The sequence below is a fragment of the Microtus ochrogaster genome, chromosome 2, assembly GCF_000317375.1.
Source record: "Microtus ochrogaster isolate Prairie Vole_2 chromosome 2, MicOch1.0, whole genome shotgun sequence".
In the NCBI taxonomy this organism is placed as follows: domain Eukaryota; kingdom Metazoa; phylum Chordata; class Mammalia; order Rodentia; family Cricetidae; genus Microtus; species Microtus ochrogaster.
In genome coordinates, this window is record NC_022010.1 from 54,605,194 (window position 1) to 54,610,067 (window position 4,874).

Genomic DNA, 4,874 nt, shown 5'->3' on the forward strand with positions numbered 1-4,874 from the left:
CCTCTTCTCAGCTAACTCTCGCACCTGGACTAGCCCATTTCTAGTGTAGCCCACGAGGTGGCTTACCAGGGAGATTCTAGCCTACGTCCATCCTGGGTCGGAGCTTCATCACGTGCGTCTCAGAGAGCAGAGCTCTCGCGTCCGCCCAGGAGAGGGGAACATGGCGTCTCTCTCCAGAGAGCAGAGCTGTCCAGTCTGAGCTCACTTCCTCTTCCTCCCAGCATTCTGTTCTGTTTACTCCACCCACCTATGTTTTAACCTATGAGGGCCAAGCAGTTTCTTTATTGCTTAACCAATGAAATCAACAGATTGATATATGACCCTCCCACATCAGTTACCATGAGTAATAAAGTAGATAGTGTGTTAATGTTTAGGAAGTAGTGAAGCAGGTTTAATGAAAGGGAAATGAGTTAAGAATGGAGAATAGCATCTAGACAGGAGGAAAAAGAAAATTACTCAGATATTTCCTGTCTATTTTAGCAGACAGTATATGACAAGCAGCAAGCATTTTGGAGGTGGGGAGCTAGGAAGTAGAAAATATCCAGGAATTCTTTCCTCGTAGAGCTGGCAGTCATTTTGGGAGGCCAAGCATAGGGCTGAAGTCTGAGCATTTGTCATGTGACAAGTGGCTGGTACCTATAGCACACAAGGAAAGCCAGGAGAGAAGCCTCCCCTTTCTGAGTCTGGACTCCATGAAAAGGAGGGTCCTTGGGGGAGGTCTGTTCTTGGGCCGGCCACTGAGGAGTGGGAAGGAAGGGTAAGAAAGAGGGAGAGAGGAAACGCCTGTGGCAAGTGGGTGAAACCAGATTACGGGAGGCCCAGAAACTGAGAGTCCTGTCTTAACTCTGGTCTGGGTGGCACTGGGAGCCGTTGAAGGCTTCTCGTGTGGGACAGCTCGGTGAAGACAGCTGTGAAAGCTTAGTCTAGGAGCAGAGACTGAGACAGGAGGGAGAGAATGGGGGCAGGACGGATGAAATCCTGACTGCATTTCCTCTCCCAACACACCCAGATTGAGAAAGCAATTTAAGGGAGAAAGAGTTTCTTCTGGCTCACGGTTCAAGTCCCTCATGGTGGAGGAGTCATAGCATCAGGAGTGAGTCAGCTTACCATACCACATCCAATCAAGAGCTACGCATGCTTGTGTTGGTCTCATTCTTCCCTTTCTTTATACAGCCAAGGATCTCAGCCCAGGGAATGGTGCCACCATCTAGGGGATAACTTTTCCATCCGGACTTGACTGGAAGACAGAAGCTATGCACATGGAGCCTTGTGTGAGTGGAAGGACACAGACATGGAGTCTGGCTTTGGGCATGCTGGATCTGTGGAACAGAGGCGGGATATTCCAGCGCAAAATTAAAGCAAAACCAATCTGTTTCTACATGACTGGAAGAGACTTTTTAGAAAACAGTGAGAAATTGGAGAGTCTAACCAAAATCAGATAAAGAGTTTAGTAAAGACAAAAAAATGGAGCACACTGCCACTGTCTTCTCGTTTGATGTCTAATTACTATGTGGGAACAGAGTTGATTTGCGTCGTTTGTATTTTCTTCAGCTGGCATCGTGGGGAACAATAAATGATATTGTGATGGAAATGTTATTTAAGTTTGCTAAATGAAAATAAAAATAAATGAGGAGGGAAGAGAAAATGCTAGGAAATATGGGTAAATATTTCAGCTGTGGTGGGGGATGCGATGAGCTAAACTCTTATCTATCATGCAATTGTATTCTGTAAAAGGATTTACGGCCAACATGAAGGATACTGGGAGGATTCTAAGACAGGATTTTAATTATTTGGAAGGAAAACAGGTCCTCAGAGAAGAGACCACCTTCCTCTCCACCCATAAAAGTTAAAGGAAAGCTTCACCAGACCACCAAGCTTGCAGTTCATAGGCTTGAAGACTAAGGTTCCCTGGATTCCTTCACAGAGGCGTCCAGAAGACGCTGGCCCGGTTTCACAATTAGTGGAGAAGCCCTCACCTCTTCAGCTTTTATTTTATTTTTTTCCTCCCTTTGCTTCTTTTATCTTGTGCTTTTTAAAAAAATTTTTTGATAGCAACTATAAAGCCACGGTTATGAAATGGCAATAAAACTTTATTTGAAGCAGAGATGATTATGTGGTTTGGGAGGGAAGGGGGGAAGACTAAATATAAAGAAGTGACTCTAAGCTGTTAAAAACGAGAAGACCGTTAATGGCAACATCTTGATTCTGTTAAGAGATGAACCGAAGCCATTCGAAGCAGGCAGGGAACAAGGTGATAATAGGAGAAAATGTGTTTCACAGACAAAGGAACAGACAGCAGGGGAGAAGAGCTCAGGGAAAGAGGCGAGCATCTGGAAGGGGTGCAGGAAGAATGGTTAATCCCTCTGAATCCTACTGGCGAGAGCACTGGGCCATTTGAACTCCTTGGCAACTTCAGCGGGGCCTCAAAAGTGGATCGCGAGGAAGGAGAACAAAAGAAAAGTTCACTGTGCGCTCCTCTTGCCAGAGCCGGGGAAATTGCTTTGAGGTCATCTCTAAAAGGTGGTAATGATAGGAAGTAGAACTGAGGAGCAGAAAGAAAATAATAATGAGCCAGGTCACCGGGAGCTAGCCTAGCACAAAGTGAGAGAAAACCACCACTGCGTTCAGGTCCTAGCAGGCACTGTCGTGCAAGTTACTCCTGAGCAGTGTAGCGGGCTAAACTCTCAAGAGAAGGCCTTGACTATCCTGAGATGTTTGCTCCCTCGATAAATAGTAATTGGTTCTCAGTGTGCCTGCTGGGCCACTGTGATGTCAGAAGGTGTAGCTGGATGCCTAATGTTCTTGGACCAGCTGGTTTTGTAAGGCCAGAAAGGATCGCTGGAAAATGAATCCTACCTAGGAAATGGATGCTTCCCTAGAAGGGCACAGGCCCAACCCAAACCAGGGGTTTTGATGCAAGAAAGCCCACATGATAACTAGAAAGAATGCATGCACTCTTCAGTCCTCATGGGTGGGACACCTGAATCAGTGACCCTTAGGGAATCCAGAGGAGAATCCTCATCAGAACCAACTATGTTGCCTCACTGATCTCAGAGACTTCAGGCCTCTGAACCACGAGAAAGAAATTGCGACTATCTCTGGTTCTTTGTTACAGCTACCAGAATAGACAAAGCTGCTTCAAAAGAAAGAATACCAGTTGCCAGATTTTCTTTTTTCTTTCTTTCTTTTTTGTTTTTTGTTTTTGCTTTTAGAGTCAGGGTTTCTCTATAGCTATAGATCCTGTCCTGGAACTAGCTCTTCTAGACCAAGCTGGCCTTGAACTCACAAAGATCAGCCTGCCTCTGCCTCCCAAGTGCTGGGATTAAAGGCGTGTGCCACCACACCTTTAAGATTTTCATCCTTAAGTCCTAAAACTTACCATCCACAAAATCGGTTGGGCAAGATGATTTGTACCTTTCTGGTGGAGATCATTGCCTGAGTGCCCTTCTGCACTCTGAGAAGACAGGGTTTCACCTACTTCAGACTGGCCTAGAATTCACCATGTAGCTAAAGATGACCTTGAGCTACTGATACTCATTTTCACCTTTCAAATACTGGAATTACAGGAGTATGCCACCATGCCCCGCTTTTCATGGTTCAGTCAGGACCTCATGCATGTTAGGCAAACACTCTATTAAGCGAACATCTCCAGCTCCTCATATAAAGGTTAATCTCTTTTTTTTAAAGCGCGTGCATGTATGTGCATGTGTGTGTGTGTGTGTGTGTGTGCGCGCGCGCGCGCGCGCATTGTTGGGTATGGGAATGCTAGTGTGTAGAGATTGAAGGGCAACTTTGTGGGGTTGGGTCTCTCCTTTCAACTTTATGTGAGTTCTGGGAATTGAATTTCAGATGCCAAGCTTTGTGCAGTAAGTGAAACCAGTGTTTTGTCAGATTCATGTGCCATGCACACACATGCAAGCATGTATGCGCGCGCACACACACATGCACGAATGCATACACTCACACACAGATACCAAAGGCACTCTTGTAGATTTTAAGCCATGGCTTGCAAATTAGGCACTCCCAAATTTAGTTCAGAGAGCAAACTATTTTTTTAATTGCTGCAACATTTAAACAGTGTGAGGACCCAGATTTTTGGCTACTCTTGAAAGACTGGAATATGTGCAGTGCTGGACTCAGCAGCAATTAGCAAGAAGTGGGTAGCAGCTGCACTGCTTAGATGGCCACCTGCTCCCCAGCTTGGTCACCTCTACCATGCTCATTTGGGTGAGCATATAACTTGTCCAAATAGGGCACTTTTGAGAGTGAAGGAGGTGCCATTTGCAATTACCTGGACCACAGGCATAAACTAGGGCTGTTGTGTCCAACAAGGACATATTACTTCCCTGTCACTTGCTTCATCTTTCTTTGTGCCCTTTTATTTAGGATTTGTCTCTTAAAATCTGATAGCCTCATGAAGAGAGAGACGTATAAAATGAAGAATTGAAGGTTGAAAAGAAACCAAAGCTATTCCAAACAATATTTCAAATAAGCTGCAGGGCTGGTGAGGTGACTCAGGGGCCGCAGATGTGCAGAGTTGATGAGATGGCCGGGGTCTGCAGATGTGCGGGGCTGGGGCTGATGAGATGGCTAGGGGGCTGCAGATGTGCAGGGTTAATGAGATGGCTGGGGGCTGCAGATGTGCAGGCTGGTGAGGTGACTCAGGGGCTGCAGATGTGCAGGGTCGATGAGATGGCTGGGGGCTGCAGATGTTCAGGGGCTGGTGAGATGGCTCGGCAGCTGCAGATGTGCAGGTTGGTGAGATGGCTGGGGGCTGCAGATGTGCAGTTTGGTGAGGTGACTCAGGGACTGCACATGTGCAGGCTGGTGAGATGGCTCAGGGACTGCACATGTGCAGGCTGGTGAGATGGCTC